This window comes from Heterodontus francisci, unplaced genomic scaffold (assembly GCF_036365525.1).
Source record: "Heterodontus francisci isolate sHetFra1 unplaced genomic scaffold, sHetFra1.hap1 HAP1_SCAFFOLD_1024, whole genome shotgun sequence".
NCBI lineage: Eukaryota > Metazoa > Chordata > Chondrichthyes > Heterodontiformes > Heterodontidae > Heterodontus > Heterodontus francisci.
This window is the reverse complement of record NW_027140983.1, coordinates 16,807-38,125: the sequence shown is the minus strand read 5'-3', so window position 1 is coordinate 38,125 and position 21,319 is coordinate 16,807. Positions and strand designations below refer to the sequence as shown.

The 21,319-nt window shown below is 50.9% G+C and overlaps 1 protein-coding gene across 1 annotated transcript in view; it reads left to right on the top strand.

The window, feature by feature from the left end:
• The window catches only part of LOC137361650 (uncharacterized), a 185,202-nt gene that overhangs the window by 147,385 nt on the left and 16,498 nt on the right, over positions 1-21,319 (top strand). The window lies entirely within an intron of this gene.

Here is a 21,319-nt window from a genome sequence, read left to right as displayed (position 1 = left end):
ACACCAGTCAGTGTACGGATATCACCCTGGGAGAGAGGGACTGAGAGACACCAGTCAGTGTTTTGATATGTCCCAGGGAGAGAGGGACTGAGAGACACCAGTCATTGCACTGAAATCTCCTTGAGAGAGAGTGACTGAGAGACACCAGTCAGTATACTGATATGTCCCTGAGAGAGAGGGAATAAGAGACACCAGTCAGTGTACAGATATCTCCCTGAGAGAGAGGGACTGAGAGACACCAGTCAGTGTACTGATATGTCCCTGGGGGAGAGGGACTGAGAGACACCAGTCAGTGTGCAGATATGTCCCTGAGAGAGAGGGATTGAGAGACACCAGTCAGTGTGCAGATATCTCCCTGAGAGAGTGGGACTGAGAGACACCTGTCAGTGTACAGATATCTCCCTGAGAGAGAGGGACTGAGAGACACCAGTCAGTGTACAGATATCACCCTGAGAGAGAGGGACTGAGAGACACCAGTCAGTGTACACATATCACCCTGGGAGAGAGGGCCTGAGAGAGACCAATCAGTGTACAGATATCACCCTGAGAGAGGGGACTGAGAGACACCAGTCAGTGCCCTGATATCTGCCTGAGAGAGAGGGACTGAGAGACACCAGTAAGTGTACAGATATCTCCCTGAGAGAGAGGGATTGAGAGACACCAGTCAGTGTACAGATATCTCCCTGAGAGAGAGGGACTGAGACACCAGTCAGTGTACAGATATCACCCTGAGAGAGAGGGACTGAGAGACACCAGTCAGTGTACAGATATCACCCTGAGAGAGAGAGGGACTGAGAGACACCAGTCAGTGTACAGATATGTCCCTGGGAGAGAGGGACTGAGAGACACCAGGAAGTGTACAGATATCACCCTGAGAGAGAGGGACTGCGAAACACCAGTCAGTGTACAGATATCACCCTGAGAGAGAGGGACTGAGAGACACCAGTCAGTGTACAGATATGTCCGTGGGAGAGAGGGACTGAGAGACACCAGTCGGTGTACAGATATCACCCTGCGAGAGAGGGACTGAGAGACACCAGTCAGTGTTCTGATATGTCCCTGGGAGAGAGGGACTGAGAGACACCAGTCAGTGTGCAGATATCTCCCTGAGAGAGTGGGACTGAGAGACACCAGTCATTGTACTGAAATCTCCCTGAGAGAGAGGAACTGAGAGACACCAGTCAGTGTCTTGATATGTCCCAGGGAGAGAGGGACTGAGAGACACCAGTCATTGCACTGAAATCTCCCTGAGAGAGAGTGACTGAGAGACACCAGTCAGTGTACTGATATGTCCCTGAGAGAGAGGGAATAAGAGACACCAGTCAGTGTACAGATATCTCCCTGAGAGAGAGGGACTGAGAAACACCAGTCAGTGTACTGATATGTCCCTGGGGGAGAGGGACTGAGAGACACCAGTCAGTGTGCAGATATCTCCCTGAGAGAGAGGGATTGAGAGACACCAGTCAGTGTGCAGATATCTCCCTGAGAGAGTGGGACTGAGAGACACCTGTCAGTGTCCAGATATCTCCCTGAGAGAGAGGGACTGAAAGACACCAGTCAGTGCACAGATATCTCCCTGAGAGAGAGAGGGACTGAGAGACACCTGTCAGTGCACAGATATCTCCCTGAGAGAGAGGGACTGAGAGACACCAGTCAGTGTACGGATATCACCCTGGGAGAGAGGGACTGAGAGACACCAGTCAGTGTTTTGATATGTCCCAGGGAGAGAGGGACTGAGAGACACCAGTCATTGCACTGAAATCTCCTTGAGAGAGAGTGACTGAGAGACACCAGTCAGTATACTGATATGTCCCTGAGAGAGAGGGAATACGAGACACCAGTCAGTGTACAGATATCTCCCTGAGAGAGAGGGACTGAGAGACACCAGACAGAGTCTTGATATGTCCCTGGGAGAGAGTGTCTGAGAGACACCTGTCAGTGTACAGATATCACCCGAAGAGAGTGGGACTGAGAGACACCTGTCAGTGTACAGATATCTCCCAGAGAGAGAGGGACTGAGAGACACCAGTCAGTGTACAGATATGTCCCTGGGAGAGAGGGACTGAGAGACACCAATCGGTGTACAGATATCACCCTGAGAGAGAGGGACTGAGAGACAGCAGTCAGTGTACAGATATCACCCTGAGACAGAGGGACTGAGAGACACCAGTCAGTGTCCAGATATCACCCTGAGAGAGAGGGATTGAGAGACACCAGTATGTGTACAGATATCACCCTGAGAGAGAGGGACTGAGAGACACCAGTCAGTGTACAGATATCACCCTGAGAGAGAGGGGACTGAGAGACACCAGTCAGTGTACAGATATCTCCCTGAGAGAGAGGGACTGAGACACCAGTCAGTGTACAGATATCACCCTGAGAGAGAGGGACTGAGAGACACCAGTCAGTGTACAGATATCTCCCTGAGAGAGAGGGACTGAGATACCAGTCAGTGTACAGATATCACCCTGAGAGAGAGGGACTGAGAGACACCAGTCAGTGTACAGATATCACCCTGAGAGAGAGGGACTGAGAGACACCAGTCAGTGTACACATATCACCCTGGGAGAGAGGGCCTGAGAGAGACCAGTCAGTGTACAGATATCACCCTGAGAGAGGGGACTGAGAGACACCAGTCAGTGCCCTGATATCTGCCTGAGAGAGAGGGACTGAGAGACACCAGTAAGTGTACAGATATCTCCCTGAGAGAGAGGGATTGAGAGACACCAGTCAGTGTACAGATATCTCCCTGAGAGAGAGGGACTGAGACACCAGTCAGTGTACAGATATCACCCTGAGAGAGAGGGACTGAGAGACACGAGTCAGTGTACAGATATCACCCTGAGAGAGAGAGGGACTGAGAGACACCAGTCAGTGTACAGATATGTCCCTGGGAGAGAGGGACTGAGAGACACCAGGAAGTGTACAGATATCACCCTGAGAGAGAGGGACTGAGAGACACCAGTCAGTGTACAGATATCACCCTGAGAGAGAGGGACTGAGAGACACCAGTCAGTGTACAGATATGTCCCTGGGAGAGAGGGACTGAGAGACACCAGTCGGTGTACAGATATCACCCTGCGAGAGAGGGACTGAGAGACACCAGTCAGTGTTCTGATATGTCCCTGGGAGAGAGGGACTGAGAGACATCAGTCAGTGTCCAGATATCTCCCTGAGAGAGAGGGACTGAGAAACACCAGTCAGTGTACTGATATGTCCCTGGGGGAGAGGGACTGAGAGACACCAGTCAGTGTGCAGATATCTCCCTGAGAGAGTGGGACTTAGAGACACCAGTCATTGTACTGAAATCTCCCTGAGAGAGAGGAACTGAGAGACACCAGTCAGTGTCTTGATATGTCCCAGGGAGAGAGGGACTGAGAGACACCAGTCAGTGTACAGATATCACCCTGAGAGAGAGGGCCTGAGAGAGACCAGTCAGTGTACAGATATCACCCTGAGAGAGAGGGACTGAGAGACACCAGTCAGTGTCTTGATATGTCCCAGGGAGAGAGGGACTGAAAGACACCAGTCATTGCACTGAAATCTCCCTGAGAGAGAGTGACTGAGAGACACCAGTCAGTGTACTGATATGTCCCTGAGAGAGAGGGAATAAGAGACACCAGTCAGTGTGCAGATATCTCCCTGAGAGAGAGGGATTGAGAGACACCAGTCAGTGTGCAGATATCTCCCTGAGAGAGTGGGACTGAGAGACACCTATCAGTGTACAGATATCTCCCTGAGAGAGAGGGACTGAGAGACACCAGTCAGTGTACAGATATCACCCTGAGAGAGAGGGACTGAGAGACACCAGTCAGTGTACACATATCACCCTGGGAGAGAGGGCCTGAGAGAGACCAGTCAGTGTACAGATATCACCCTGAGAGAGTGGACTGAGAGACACCAGTCAGTGCCCTGATATCTGCCTGAGAGAGAGGGACTGAGAGACACCAGTAAGTGTACAGATATCTCCCTGAGAGAGAGGGATTGAGAGACACCAGTCAGTGTACAGATATCTCCCTGAGAGAGAGGGACTGAGACACCAGTCAGTGCACAGATATCACCCTGAGAGAGAGGGACTGAGAGACACCAGTCAGTGTACAGATATCACCCTGAGAGAGAGAGGGACTGAGAGACACCAGTCAGTGTACAGATATGTCCCTGGGAGAGAGGGACTGAGAGACACCAGTCGGTGTACAGATATCACCCTGTGAGAGAGGGACTGAGAGACACCAGTCAGTGTACAGATATCACCCTGAGAGAGAGAGGGACTGAGAGACACCAGGAAGTGTACAGATATCACCCTGAGAGAGAGGGACTGAGAGACACCAGTCAGTGTACAGATATGTCCCTGGGAGAGAGGGACTGAGAGACACCAGTCGGTGTACAGATATCACCTTGCGAGAGAGGGACTGAGAGACACCAGTCAGTGTTCTGATATGTCCCTGGGAGAGAGGGACTGAGAGACATCAGTCAGTGTACAGATATCTCCCTGAGAGAGAGGGACTGAGAAACACCAGTCAGTGTACTGATATGTCCCTGGGGGAGAGGGACTGAGAGACACCAGTCAGTGTGCAGATATCTCCCTGAGAGAGTGGGACTGAGAGACACCAGTCATTGTACTGAAATCTCCCTGAGAGAGAGGAACTGAGAGACACCAGTCAGTGTCTTGATATGTCCCAGGGAGAGAGGGACTGAGAGACACCAGTCAGTGTCTTGATATGTCCCAGGGAGAGAGGGACTGAGAGACACCAGTCATTGCACTGAAATCTCCCTGAGAGAGAGTGACTGAGAGACACCAGTCAGTGTACTGATATGTCCCTGAGAGAGAGGGAATAAGAGACACCAGTCAGTGTACAGATATCTCCCTGAGAGAGAGGGACTGAGAAACACCAGTCAGTGTACTGATATGTCCCTGGGGGAGAGGGACTGAGAGACACCTGTCAGTGTGCAGATATCTCCCTGAGAGAGAGGGATTGAGAGACACCAGTCAGTGTGCAGATATCTCCCTGAGAGAGTGGGACTGAGAGACACCTGTCAGTGTACAGATATCTCCCTGAGAGAGAGGGACTGAAAGACACCAGTCAGTGCACAGATATCTCCCTGATAGAGAGAGGGACTGAGAGACACCTGTCAGTGCACAGATATCTCCCTGAGAGAGAGGGACTGAGAGACACCAGTCAGTGCACAGATATCGCCTCGAGAGAGAGGGGGACTGAGAGACACCAGTCAGTGTACAGATATAACCCTGAGAGAGTGGGACTGAGAGACACCTGTCAGTGTACAGATATCTCCCTTAGATAGAGGGACTGAGAGACACCAGTCAGTGTACAGATATCACCCTGAGAGAGGGGGACTGAGAGGCACCAGTCAGTGTACAGATATCACCCTGAGAGAGAGGGACTGAGAGACACCAGTCGGTGTACAGATATCACCCTGAGAGAGAGGGACTGAGAGACACCAGTCAGTGTCTTGATATGTCCCAGGGAGAGAGGGACTGAAAGACACCAGTCATTGCACTGAAATCTCCCTGAGAGAGAGTGACTGAGAGACACCAGTCAGTGTACTGATATGTCCCTGAGAGAGAGGGAATAAGAGACACCAGTCAGTGTGCAGATATCTCCCTGAGAGAGAGGGATTGAGAGACACCAGTCAGTGTGCAGATATCTCCCTGAGAGAGTGGGACTGAGAGACACCTATCAGTGTACAGATATCTCCCTGAGAGAGAGGGACTGAGAGACACCAGTCAGTGTACAGATATCACCCTGAGAGAGAGGGACTGAGAGACACCAGTCAGTGTACACATATCACCCTGGGAGAGAGGGCCTGAGAGAGACCAGTCAGTGTACAGATATCACCCTGAGAGAGTGGACTGAGAGACACCAGTCAGTGCCCTGATATCTGCCTGAGAGAGAGGGACTGAGAGACACCAGTAAGTGTACAGATATCTCCCTGAGAGAGAGGGATTGAGAGACACCAGTCAGTGTACAGATATCTCCCTGAGAGAGAGGGACTGTGAGACACCAGTCAGTGCACATATATCTCCCTGAGACAGAGGGACTGAGAGACACCAGTCAGTGTATAGATATCTCCCTGAGAGAGAGGGACTGAGACACCAGTCAGGGTACAGATATCACCCTGAGAGAGAGGGACTGAGAGACAGCAGTCAGAGTACAGATATCTCCCTGAGAGAGAGGGACTGGGAGACACCAGTCAGTGTGCAGATATCTCCCTGAGAGAGAGGGACTGAGAGACACCAGTCAGTGTACTGATATCTCCCTGACAGAGAGGGACTGAGAGACACCAGTCAGTGTACTGATTTGTCCCTGAGAGAGAGGGAATGAGAGACACCAGTCAGTGTACAGATATCACCCTGTGAGAGAGGGACTGAGAGACACCAGTCAGTGTACGGATATCACCCTGGGAGAGAGGGACTGAGAGACACCAGTCAGTGTTTTGATATGTCCCAGGGAGAGAGGGACTGAGAGACACCAGTCATTGCACTGAAATCTCCTTGAGAGAGAGTGACTGAGAGACACCAGTCAGTATACTGATATGTCCCTGAGAGAGAGGGAATAAGAGACACCAGTCAGTGTACAGATATCTCCCTGAGAGAGAGGGACTGAGAGACACCAGTCAGTGTACTGATATGTCCCTGGGGGAGAGGGACTGAGAGACACCAGTCAGTGTGCAGATATGTCCCTGAGAGAGAGGGATTGAGAGACACCAGTCAGTGTGCAGATATCTCCCTGAGAGAGTGGGACTGAGAGACACCTGTCAGTGTACAGATATCTCCCTGAGAGAGAGGGACTGAGAGACACCAGTCAGTGTACAGATATCACCCTGAGAGAGAGGGACTGAGAGACACCAGTCAGTGTACACATATCACCCTGGGAGAGAGGGCCTGAGAGAGACCAATCAGTGTACAGATATCACCCTGAGAGAGGGGACTGAGAGACACCAGTCAGTGCCCTGATATCTGCCTGAGAGAGAGGGACTGAGAGACACCAGTAAGTGTACAGATATCTCCCTGAGAGAGAGGGATTGAGAGACACCAGTCAGTGTACAGATATCTCCCTGAGAGAGAGGGACTGAGACACCAGTCAGTGTACAGATATCACCCTGAGAGAGAGGGACTGAGAGACACCAGTCAGTGTACAGATATCACCCTGAGAGAGAGAGGGACTGAGAGACACCAGTCAGTGTACAGATATGTCCCTGGGAGAGAGGGACTGAGAGACACCAGGAAGTGTACAGATATCACCCTGAGAGAGAGGGACTGCGAAACACCAGTCAGTGTACAGATATCACCCTGAGAGAGAGGGACTGAGAGACACCAGTCAGTGTACAGATATGTCCGTGGGAGAGAGGGACTGAGAGACACCAGTCGGTGTACAGATATCACCCTGCGAGAGAGGGACTGAGAGACACCAGTCAGTGTTCTGATATGTCCCTGGGAGAGAGGGACTGAGAGACACCAGTCAGTGTGCAGATATCTCCCTGAGAGAGTGGGACTGAGAGACACCAGTCATTGTACTGAAATCTCCCTGAGAGAGAGGAACTGAGAGACACCAGTCAGTGTCTTGATATGTCCCAGGGAGAGAGGGACTGAGAGACACCAGTCATTGCACTGAAATCTCCCTGAGAGAGAGTGACTGAGAGACACCAGTCAGTGTACTGATATGTCCCTGAGAGAGAGGGAATAAGAGACACCAGTCAGTGTACAGATATCTCCCTGAGAGAGAGGGACTGAGAAACACCAGTCAGTGTACTGATATGTCCCTGGGGGAGAGGGACTGAGAGACACCAGTCAGTGTGCAGATATCTCCCTGAGAGAGAGGGATTGAGAGACACCAGTCAGTGTGCAGATATCTCCCTGAGAGAGTGGGACTGAGAGACACCTGTCAGTGTCCAGATATCTCCCTGAGAGAGAGGGACTGAAAGACACCAGTCAGTGCACAGATATCTCCCTGAGAGAGAGAGGGACTGAGAGACACCTGTCAGTGCACAGATATCTCCCTGAGAGAGAGGGACTGAGAGACACCAGTCAGTGTACGGATATCACCCTGGGAGAGAGGGACTGAGAGACACCAGTCAGTGTTTTGATATGTCCCAGGGAGAGAGGGACTGAGAGACACCAGTCATTGCACTGAAATCTCCTTGAGAGAGAGTGACTGAGAGACACCAGTCAGTATACTGATATGTCCCTGAGAGAGAGGGAATACGAGACACCAGTCAGTGTACAGATATCTCCCTGAGAGAGAGGGACTGAGAGACACCAGACAGAGTCTTGATATGTCCCTGGGAGAGAGTGTCTGAGAGACACCTGTCAGTGTACAGATATCACCCGAAGAGAGTGGGACTGAGAGACACCTGTCAGTGTACAGATATCTCCCAGAGAGAGAGGGACTGAGAGACACCAGTCAGTGTACAGATATGTCCCTGGGAGAGAGGGACTGAGAGACACCAATCGGTGTACAGATATCACCCTGAGAGAGAGGGACTGAGAGACAGCAGTCAGTGTACAGATATCACCCTGAGACAGAGGGACTGAGAGACACCAGTCAGTGTCCAGATATCACCCTGAGAGAGAGGGATTGAGAGACACCAGTATGTGTACAGATATCACCCTGAGAGAGAGGGACTGAGAGACACCAGTCAGTGTACAGATATCACCCTGAGAGAGAGGGGACTGAGAGACACCAGTCAGTGTACAGATATCTCCCTGAGAGAGAGGGACTGAGACACCAGTCAGTGTACAGATATCACCCTGAGAGAGAGGGACTGAGAGACACCAGTCAGTGTACAGATATCTCCCTGAGAGAGAGGGACTGAGATACCAGTCAGTGTACAGATATCACCCTGAGAGAGAGGGACTGAGAGACACCAGTCAGTGTACAGATATCACCCTGAGAGAGAGGGACTGAGAGACACCAGTCAGTGTACACATATCACCCTGGGAGAGAGGGCCTGAGAGAGACCAGTCAGTGTACAGATATCACCCTGAGAGAGGGGACTGAGAGACACCAGTCAGTGCCCTGATATCTGCCTGAGAGAGAGGGACTGAGAGACACCAGTAAGTGTACAGATATCTCCCTGAGAGAGAGGGATTGAGAGACACCAGTCAGTGTACAGATATCTCCCTGAGAGAGAGGGACTGAGACACCAGTCAGTGTACAGATATCACCCTGAGAGAGAGGGACTGAGAGACACGAGTCAGTGTACAGATATCACCCTGAGAGAGAGAGGGACTGAGAGACACCAGTCAGTGTACAGATATGTCCCTGGGAGAGAGGGACTGAGAGACACCAGGAAGTGTACAGATATCACCCTGAGAGAGAGGGACTGAGAGACACCAGTCAGTGTACAGATATCACCCTGAGAGAGAGGGACTGAGAGACACCAGTCAGTGTACAGATATGTCCCTGGGAGAGAGGGACTGAGAGACACCAGTCGGTGTACAGATATCACCCTGCGAGAGAGGGACTGAGAGACACCAGTCAGTGTTCTGATATGTCCCTGGGAGAGAGGGACTGAGAGACATCAGTCAGTGTCCAGATATCTCCCTGAGAGAGAGGGACTGAGAAACACCAGTCAGTGTACTGATATGTCCCTGGGGGAGAGGGACTGAGAGACACCAGTCAGTGTGCAGATATCTCCCTGAGAGAGTGGGACTTAGAGACACCAGTCATTGTACTGAAATCTCCCTGAGAGAGAGGAACTGAGAGACACCAGTCAGTGTCTTGATATGTCCCAGGGAGAGAGGGACTGAGAGACACCAGTCAGTGTACAGATATCACCCTGAGAGAGAGGGCCTGAGAGAGACCAGTCAGTGTACAGATATCACCCTGAGAGAGAGGGACTGAGAGACACCAGTCAGTGTCTTGATATGTCCCAGGGAGAGAGGGACTGAAAGACACCAGTCATTGCACTGAAATCTCCCTGAGAGAGAGTGACTGAGAGACACCAGTCAGTGTACTGATATGTCCCTGAGAGAGAGGGAATAAGAGACACCAGTCAGTGTGCAGATATCTCCCTGAGAGAGAGGGATTGAGAGACACCAGTCAGTGTGCAGATATCTCCCTGAGAGAGTGGGACTGAGAGACACCTATCAGTGTACAGATATCTCCCTGAGAGAGAGGGACTGAGAGACACCAGTCAGTGTACAGATATCACCCTGAGAGAGAGGGACTGAGAGACACCAGTCAGTGTACACATATCACCCTGGGAGAGAGGGCCTGAGAGAGACCAGTCAGTGTACAGATATCACCCTGAGAGAGTGGACTGAGAGACACCAGTCAGTGCCCTGATATCTGCCTGAGAGAGAGGGACTGAGAGACACCAGTAAGTGTACAGATATCTCCCTGAGAGAGAGGGATTGAGAGACACCAGTCAGTGTACAGATATCTCCCTGAGAGAGAGGGACTGAGACACCAGTCAGTGCACAGATATCACCCTGAGAGAGAGGGACTGAGAGACACCAGTCAGTGTACAGATATCACCCTGAGAGAGAGAGGGACTGAGAGACACCAGTCAGTGTACAGATATGTCCCTGGGAGAGAGGGACTGAGAGACACCAGTCGGTGTACAGATATCACCCTGTGAGAGAGGGACTGAGAGACACCAGTCAGTGTACAGATATCACCCTGAGAGAGAGAGGGACTGAGAGACACCAGGAAGTGTACAGATATCACCCTGAGAGAGAGGGACTGAGAGACACCAGTCAGTGTACAGATATGTCCCTGGGAGAGAGGGACTGAGAGACACCAGTCGGTGTACAGATATCACCTTGCGAGAGAGGGACTGAGAGACACCAGTCAGTGTTCTGATATGTCCCTGGGAGAGAGGGACTGAGAGACATCAGTCAGTGTACAGATATCTCCCTGAGAGAGAGGGACTGAGAAACACCAGTCAGTGTACTGATATGTCCCTGGGGGAGAGGGACTGAGAGACACCAGTCAGTGTGCAGATATCTCCCTGAGAGAGTGGGACTGAGAGACACCAGTCATTGTACTGAAATCTCCCTGAGAGAGAGGAACTGAGAGACACCAGTCAGTGTCTTGATATGTCCCAGGGAGAGAGGGACTGAGAGACACCAGTCAGTGTCTTGATATGTCCCAGGGAGAGAGGGACTGAGAGACACCAGTCATTGCACTGAAATCTCCCTGAGAGAGAGTGACTGAGAGACACCAGTCAGTGTACTGATATGTCCCTGAGAGAGAGGGAATAAGAGACACCAGTCAGTGTACAGATATCTCCCTGAGAGAGAGGGACTGAGAAACACCAGTCAGTGTACTGATATGTCCCTGGGGGAGAGGGACTGAGAGACACCTGTCAGTGTGCAGATATCTCCCTGAGAGAGAGGGATTGAGAGACACCAGTCAGTGTGCAGATATCTCCCTGAGAGAGTGGGACTGAGAGACACCTGTCAGTGTACAGATATCTCCCTGAGAGAGAGGGACTGAAAGACACCAGTCAGTGCACAGATATCTCCCTGATAGAGAGAGGGACTGAGAGACACCTGTCAGTGCACAGATATCTCCCTGAGAGAGAGGGACTGAGAGACACCAGTCAGTGCACAGATATCGCCTCGAGAGAGAGGGGGACTGAGAGACACCAGTCAGTGTACAGATATAACCCTGAGAGAGTGGGACTGAGAGACACCTGTCAGTGTACAGATATCTCCCTTAGATAGAGGGACTGAGAGACACCAGTCAGTGTACAGATATCACCCTGAGAGAGGGGGACTGAGAGGCACCAGTCAGTGTACAGATATCACCCTGAGAGAGAGGGACTGAGAGACACCAGTCGGTGTACAGATATCACCCTGAGAGAGAGGGACTGAGAGACACCAGTCAGTGTCTTGATATGTCCCAGGGAGAGAGGGACTGAAAGACACCAGTCATTGCACTGAAATCTCCCTGAGAGAGAGTGACTGAGAGACACCAGTCAGTGTACTGATATGTCCCTGAGAGAGAGGGAATAAGAGACACCAGTCAGTGTGCAGATATCTCCCTGAGAGAGAGGGATTGAGAGACACCAGTCAGTGTGCAGATATCTCCCTGAGAGAGTGGGACTGAGAGACACCTATCAGTGTACAGATATCTCCCTGAGAGAGAGGGACTGAGAGACACCAGTCAGTGTACAGATATCACCCTGAGAGAGAGGGACTGAGAGACACCAGTCAGTGTACACATATCACCCTGGGAGAGAGGGCCTGAGAGAGACCAGTCAGTGTACAGATATCACCCTGAGAGAGTGGACTGAGAGACACCAGTCAGTGCCCTGATATCTGCCTGAGAGAGAGGGACTGAGAGACACCAGTAAGTGTACAGATATCTCCCTGAGAGAGAGGGATTGAGAGACACCAGTCAGTGTACAGATATCTCCCTGAGAGAGAGGGACTGAGACACCAGTCAGTGCACAGATATCACCCTGAGAGAGAGGGACTGAGAGACACCAGTCAGTGTACAGATATCACCCTGAGAGAGAGAGGGACTGAGAGACACCAGTCAGTGTACAGATATGTCCCTGGGAGAGAGGGACTGAGAGACACCAGTCGGTGTACAGATATCACCCTGTGAGAGAGGGACTGAGAGACACCAGTCAGTGTACAGATATCACCCTGAGAGAGAGAGGGACTGAGAGACACCAGGAAGTGTACAGATATCACCCTGAGAGAGAGGGACTGAGAGACACCAGTCAGTGTACAGATATGTCCCTGGGAGAGAGGGACTGAGAGACACCAGTCGGTGTACAGATATCACCTTGCGAGAGAGGGACTGAGAGACACCAGTCAGTGTTCTGATATGTCCCTGGGAGAGAGGGACTGAGAGACATCAGTCAGTGTACAGATATCTCCCTGAGAGAGAGGGACTGAGAAACACCAGTCAGTGTACTGATATGTCCCTGGGGGAGAGGGACTGAGAGACACCAGTCAGTGTGCAGATATCTCCCTGAGAGAGTGGGACTGAGAGACACCAGTCATTGTACTGAAATCTCCCTGAGAGAGAGGAACTGAGAGACACCAGTCAGTGTCTTGATATGTCCCAGGGAGAGAGGGACTGAGAGACACCAGTCAGTGTCTTGATATGTCCCAGGGAGAGAGGGACTGAGAGACACCAGTCATTGCACTGAAATCTCCCTGAGAGAGAGTGACTGAGAGACACCAGTCAGTGTACTGATATGTCCCTGAGAGAGAGGGAATAAGAGACACCAGTCAGTGTACAGATATCTCCCTGAGAGAGAGGGACTGAGAAACACCAGTCAGTGTACTGATATGTCCCTGGGGGAGAGGGACTGAGAGACACCTGTCAGTGTGCAGATATCTCCCTGAGAGAGAGGGATTGAGAGACACCAGTCAGTGTGCAGATATCTCCCTGAGAGAGTGGGACTGAGAGACACCTGTCAGTGTACAGATATCTCCCTGAGAGAGAGGGACTGAAAGACACCAGTCAGTGCACAGATATCTCCCTGATAGAGAGAGGGACTGAGAGACACCTGTCAGTGCACAGATATCTCCCTGAGAGAGAGGGACTGAGAGACACCAGTCAGTGCACAGATATCGCCTCGAGAGAGAGGGGGACTGAGAGACACCAGTCAGTGTACAGATATAACCCTGAGAGAGTGGGACTGAGAGACACCTGTCAGTGTACAGATATCTCCCTTAGATAGAGGGACTGAGAGACACCAGTCAGTGTACAGATATCACCCTGAGAGAGGGGGACTGAGAGGCACCAGTCAGTGTACAGATATCACCCTGAGAGAGAGGGACTGAGAGACACCAGTCGGTGTACAGATATCACCCTGAGAGAGAGGGACTGAGAGACACCAGTCAGTGTACAGATATGTCCCTGGGAGAGAGGGACTGAGAGACACCAGTCAGTGTACAGATATCACCCTGAGAGAGAGGGACTGAGAGACACCAGTCAGTGTACAGATATGTCCCTGGGAGAGAGGGACTGAGAGACACCAGTCAGTGTACAGATATCTCCCAGAGAGAGATGGACTGAGAGACACCAGTCAGTGTATAGATATCACCCGAAGAGAGAGGGACTGAGAGACACCAGTCAGTGTACAGATATCTCCCAGAGAGAGATGGACTGTGAGACACCAGTCAGTGCACATATATCTCCCTGAGACAGAGGGACTGAGAGACACCAGTCAGTGTACAGATATCACCCTGAGAGAGAGGGATTGAGAGACACCAGTAAGTGTACAGATATCTCCCTGAGAGAGAGGGATTGAGAGACACCAGTCAGTGTACTGATATGTCCCTGAGAGAGAGGGAATGAGAGACACCAGTCAGTGTACAGATATCACCCTGCGAGAGAGGGACTGAGAGACACCAGTCAGTTTACAGATATCACCCTGAGAGAGAGGGACTGAGAGACACCAGTCAGTGTACAGATATGTCCCTGGGAGAGAGGGACTGAGAGACACCAGTCGGTGTACAGATATCACCCTGCGAGAGAGGGACTGAGAGACACCAGTCAGTGTTCTGATATGTCCCTGGGAGAGAGGGACTGAGAGACATCAGTCAGTGTACAGATATCTCCCTGAGAGAGAGGGACTGAGAAACACCAGTCAGTGTACTGATATGTCCCTGGGGGAGAGGGACTGAGAGACACCAGTCAGTGTGCAGATATCTCCCTGAGAGAGTGGGACTGAGAGACACCAGTCATTGTACGGAAATCTCCCTGAGAGAGAGGAACTGAGAGACACCAGTCAGTGTCTTGATATGTCCCAGGGAGAGAGGGACTGAGAGACACCAGTCAGTGTCTTGATATGTCCCAGGGAGAGAGGGACTGAGAGACACCAGTCATTGCACTGAAATCTCCCTGAGAGAGAGTGACTGAGAGACACCAGTCAGTGTACTGATATGTCCCTGAGAGAGAGGGAATAAGAGACACCAGTCAGTGTACAGATATCTCCCTGAGAGAGAGGGACTGAGAAACACCAGTCAGTGTACTGATATGTCCCTGGGGGAGAGGGACTGAGAGACACCTGTCAGTGTGCAGATATCTCCCTGAGAGAGAGGGATTGAGAGACACCAGTCAGTGTGCAGATATCTCCCTGAGAGAGTGGGACTGAGAGACACCTGTCAGTGTACAGATATCTCCCTGAGAGAGAGGGACTGAAAGACACCAGTCAGTGCACAGATATCTCCCTGAGAGAGAGAGGGACTGAGAGACACCTGTCAGTGCACAGATATCTCCCTGAGAGAGAGGGACTGAGAGACACCAGTCAGTGCACAGATATCGCTTCGAGAGAGAGGGGGACTGAGAGACACCAGTCAGTGTACAGATATCACCCTGAGAGAGTGGGACTGAGAGACACCTGTCAGTGTACAGATATCTCCCTTAGATAGAGGGACTGAGAGACACCAGTCAGTGTACAGATATCACCCTGAGAGAGGGGGACTGAGAGACACCAGTCAGTGTACAGATATCACCCTGAGAGAGAGGGACTGAGAGACACCAGTCAGTGTACAGATATCACCCTGAGAGAGAGGGACTGAGAGACACCAGTCAGTGTACAGATATGTCCCTGGGAGAGAGGGACTGAGAGACACCAGTCAGTGTACAGATATCACCCTGAGAGAGAGGGACTGAGAGATACCAGTCAGTGTACAGATATCACCCTGAGAGAGAGGGACTGAGAGACACCAGTCAGTGTACAGATATGTCCCTGGGAGAGATGGACTGAGAGACACCAGTCAGTGTATAGATATCACCCGAAGAGAGAGGGACTGAGAGACACCAGTCAGTGTACAGATATCTCCCAGAGAGAGATGGACTGTGAGACACCAGTCAGTGCACAGATATCTCCCTGAGACAGAGGGACTGAGAGACACCAGTCAGTGTACAGATATCACCCTGAGAGAGAGGGATTGAGAGACACCAGTAAGTGTACAGATATCTCCCTGAGAGAGAGGGATTGAGAGACACCAGTCAGTGTACAGATATCTCCCTGAGAGAGAGGGACTGAGACACCAGTCAGGGTACAGATATCACCCTGAGAGAGAGGGACTGAGAGACAGCAGTCAGAGTACAGATATCTCCCTGAGAGAGAGGGACTGAGAGACACCAGTCAGTGTGCAGATATCTCCCTGAGAGAGAGGGACTGAGAGACACCAGTCAGTGTACTGATATCTCCCTGACAGAGAGGGACTGAGAGACACCAGTCAGTGTACTGATATGTCCCTGGGAGAGAGGGATTGAGAGACACCAGTCAGTGTACAGATATCACCCTGTGAGAGAGGGACTGAGAGACACCTGTCAGTGTACGGATATCACCCTGGAAGAGAGGGACTGAGAGAGACCAGTCAGTGTACAGATATCACCCTGAGAGAGGGGACTGAGAGACACCAGTCATTGTACTGAAATCTCCCTGAGAGAGAGGAACTGAGAGACACCAGTCAGTGTACTGATATGTCCCTGAGAGAGAGGGAATAAGAGACACCAGTCAGTGTACAGATATCTCCCTGAGAGAGAGGGACTGAGAGACACCAGTCAGTGTCTTGATATGTCCCAGGGAGAGAGACTGAGAGACACCAGTCATTGCACTGAAATCTCCCAGAGAGAGAGTGACTGAGAGACACCAGTCAGTGTACTGATATGTCCCTGAGAGAGAGGGAATAAGAGACACCAGTCAGTGTACAGATATCTCCCTGAGAGAGAGGGACAGAGAGACACCTGTCAGTGTCTTGATATGTCCCTGGGAGAGAGGGTCTGGAGCCAGCAGTCAGTGCATAGATATCACCCTGAGAGAGAGGGACTGAGAGACACCAGTCAGTGTACAGATATGTCCCTGGGAGAGAGGGACTGAGAGACACCAGTCGGTGTACAGATATCACCCTGAGAGAGAGGGACTGAGAGACATCAGTCGGAGTACAGATATCTCCCTGAGAGAGAGGGACTGAGAGACACCAGTCAGTGTAACAGATATCACCCTGGGAGAGAGGGACTGAGAGACACCAGTCAGTGTACAGATATCACCCTGAGAGAGGGGACTGAGAGACACCAGTCAGTGTACTGATATCTCCCTGAGAGAGGGGACTGAGAGACACCAGTCTGTCTACTGATATCTCCCTTAGAGAGAGGGACTGAGAGACACCAGTCAGTGTACTGATATGTCCCTGAGAGAGAGGGAATGAGAGACACCAGTCAGTGTACAGATATCACCCTGCGAGAGAGGGACTGAGAGACACCAGTCAGTGTTCTGATATGTCCCTGGGAGAGAGGGACTGAGAGATATCAGTCAGTGTACAGATATCTCCCTGAGAGAGAGGGACTGAGAAACACCAGTCAGTGTACTGATATGTCCCTGGGGGAGAGGGACTGAGAGACACCAGTCAATGTACGGATATCACCCTGGGAGAGAGGGCCTGAGAGAGACCAGTCAGTGTACAGATATCACCCTGAGAGAGGGGACTGAGAGACACCAGTCAGTGCACAGATATCACACTGAGAGAGAGTGACTGAGAGACACCAGTCAGTGTACAGATATCACACTGAGAGAGAGGGCCTGAGTGACACCAGTCAGTGGACAGATATCTCCCTGAGAGAGAGGGACTGGAGACACCAGTCAGTGTACTGATATGTCCCTGAGAGAGAGGGAATAAGAGACACCAGTCAGTGTATAGATATCACCCTGAGAGAGTGGGACTGAGAGACACCAGTCAGTGTACAGATATCTCCCTGAGAGAGAGGGACTGAGAGACACCAGTCAGTGTACTGATATCTCCCTGAGAGAGAGGGACTGAGAGACACCAGTCAGTGTACTGATATGTCCCTGGGAGAGAGGGACTGAGAGACACCAGTCAGTGTACAGATATCACCGTGGGAGAGAGGGACTGAGAGACACCAGTCAGTGTACTGATATCTCCCTGAGCGAGTGGACTGAGAGACACCAGTCAGTGTACTGATATCTCCCTGAGAGCGAGGGACTGAGAGACACCAGTCAGTGTAAAGATATCACCCTGAGAGAGAGGGACTGAGAGACACCAGTCAGTGTACAGATATCTCCCTGAGAGAGAGGGACTGAGAGACACCAGTCAGTGTACTGATATGTCCCTGGGAGAGAGGGACTGAGAGACACCAGTCAGTGTACAGATATCTCCCTGAGAGAGTGGGACTGAGAGACACCAGTCAATGTACAGATTACAGATATGTCCCTGGGAGAGGGACTGAGAGACACCAGTCAGTGTACAGATATGTCCTTGGGAGAGAGAGACTGAGAGACACCATTCAGTGTACTGATATGTCCCTGAGAGAGAAGGGACTGAGAGACACCAGTCAGTGTACAGATATGTCCCTGAGAGAGACGGACTGAGAGACACCAGTCAGTGTACCGATATCACCCTGAGAGAGAGGGACTGAGAGACACCAGTCAGTGTACAGATATCTCCCTGAGAGAGGGGACTGAGAGACACCAGTCAGTGTACAGATATCTCCCTGAGAGAGAGGGGAATGAGAGACACCAGTCAGTGTACAGATATCTCCCTGAGAGAGAGGGACTGAGAGACACCAGTCAGTGTACAGATATCACCCTGAGAGAGACGGACTGAGAGACACCAGTCAGTGTACCGATATCACCCTGAGAGAGAGGGACTGAGAGACACCAGTCAGTGTACAGATATCACCCTGAGAGAGAGGGACTGAGAGACACCAGTCAGTGTATAGATGTCACCCTGAGAGAGAGGGACTGAGAGACACCAGTCAGTGTACAGATATCACCCTGAGAGTGAGAGACTGACTATTCTGCCTTTGTTTCTCAGCCGTTGCAGCTGGCTGACTGTAGGTCCGGGTTTGGAGGATGTTCATGTTTCACATTTCCTGAACGATTGTTGTACAAAATGTAATGTCACACATGTGAAACAATGACCTCATTGGGGAGGAACGTTTGTTGGAGTCTTCCCCATTTCCAACCCTTTCTGTGTTTCTCTCTCTCCCTGCATCTCTCTCTCTCTCTCTCTGTCCCTGCATCTCTCTCTCTCTCTCTCTCTCTCTCCCTGCATCTCTCTCTCTCTTCTCTCTCTCTGCTCTCTCTCTCTCTCTCCTGCATCTCTCTCTCTCTCTCTCCTGCATCTCTCTCTTCTCTCTCTCTCTCTCTCTCTCTCTCTGCATCTCTCTCTTCTCTGCATCTCTCTCTCTCTCTCTCTCCTGCATCTCTCTCTTATCTGCATCTCTCTCTCTCCTGCATCTCTCTCTCTCATCTCTCTCTCTCATCTCTTATCTGCATCTCTCTCTCCCTGCATCTCTCTCTTCTCCTGCATCTCTCTCTCTCTCTCTGCATCTCTTCTCTCCTGCATCTCTCTCTCTCTCTCTTCATCTCTCTCTCTATCTGCATCTCTCTCTCTGCATCTCTCTCTCTCTTCTGCATCTCTCTCTATCTGCTTCTCTCTCTCTCTGCATCTCTCTCTATCTGCATCTCTCTCTATCTGCATCTCTCTCTCTCTGCATCTCTCTCTCTGCTCTCTCTGCATCTCTCTCTCTCTCTGCATCTCTCTCTATCTGCATCTCTCTCTCTCTGCATCTCTCTCTATCTGCATCTCTCTCTCTTCCTGCATCTCTCTCTCTCTGCATCTCTCTCTCTGCATCTCTCTCTCTCTGCATCTCTCTCTATCTCTGCATCTCTCTCTCTCTCTGCATCTCTCTCTCTCTCTGCATCTCTCTCTCTCTGCATCTCTCTCTCTTCCTGCATCTCTCTCTATCTCTCTCTGCATCTCTCTCTCTCTGCATCTCTCTCTCTTCCTGCATCTCTCTCTCTTCCTGCATCTCTCTCTATCTGCATCTCTCTCTCTTCCTGCATCTCTCTCTCTTCCTGCATCTCTCTCTATCTGCATCTCTCTCTCTTCCTGCATCTCTCTCTCACTGCATCTCTATCTCTGCATCTCTCTCTATCTGCATCTCTCTCTATCTGCATCTCTCTCTATCTCTGCATCTCTCTCTCTCTCTGCATCTCTCTCTCTTCCTGCATCTCTCTCTATCTGCATCTCTCTCTCTTCCTGCATCTCTCTCTCTTCCTGCATCTCTCTCTTCCTGCATCTCTCTCTATCTGCATCTCTCTCTCTTCCTGCATCTCTCTCTATCTGCATCTCTCTCTCTATCTGCATCTCTCTCTATCTGCATCTCTCTCTATCTGCATCTCTCTCTATCTGCATCTCTCTCTATCTCTGCATCTCTCTCTCTCTCTGCATCTCTCTCTCTTCCTGCATCTCTCTCTATCTGCATCTCTCTCTCTTCCTGCATCTCTCTCTCTTCCTGCATCTCTCTCTCTTCCTGCATCTCTCTCTATCTGCATCTCTCTCTCTTCCTGCATTTCTCTCTCTTCCTGCATCTCTCTCCATCTGCATCTCTCTCTCTTCCTGCATCTCTCTCTATCTGCATCTCTCTCTCTTCCTGCATCTCTCTCTCTTCCTGCATCTCTCTCTATCTGCATCTCTCTCTCTTCCTGCATCTCTCTCCATCTGCATCTCTCTCTCTTCCTGCATCTCTCTCTGTCTGCATCTCTCTCTCTTCCTGCATCTCTCTCTCTTCCTGCATCTCTCTCTGTCTGCATCTCTCTCTCTTCCTGCATCTCTCTCTATCTGCATCTCTCTCTATCTGCATCTCTCTCTATCTGCATCTCTCTCTCTTCCTGCATCTCTCTCTGTCTGCATCTCTCTCTCTTCCTGCATCTCTCTCTATCTGCATCTCTCTCTCTTCCTGCATCTCTCTCTATCTGCATCTCTCTCTCTCTCTGCATCTCTCTCTATCTGCATCTCTCTCTCTTCCTGCATCTCTCTCTATCTGCATCTCTCTCTCTCTCTCTGCATCTCTCTCTCTTCCTGCATCTCCCTGTCTCTCTGCATCTCTCTCTCTCTCTCCCCCTGCATCTCTCTCTATCTGCATCTCTCTCTCTTCCTGCATCTCTCTCTAGCTGCATCTCTCTCTCTCTCTCTCTGCATCTCTCTCTCTCCCTGCATCTCTCTCTCTCTCTGCATCTCTTTCTCTCTCTCTGCATCTCCCTGTCTCTCTGCATCTCTCTCTCTCTCTCCCCCTGCATCTCTCTCTCTATCTGCATCTCTCTCTCTCTCCCTGCATCTCTTTCTCTCTCTGCATCTCTTTCTCTCTCTGCATCTCTCTCTCTCTCTCTGCATCTCTTTCTCTCATTGCATCTCTCTGTCTCTCTGCATCTCTCTCTCTCTGCATCTCTTTCTGTCTCCCTGCATCTCTTTCTCTCTCTGCATCTCTCTCTCTATCTGCATCTCTCTCTCTCTCTCTCTCTCTCTATCTGCATCTCTCTCTATCTGCATCTCTCTCTCTCCCTGCATCTC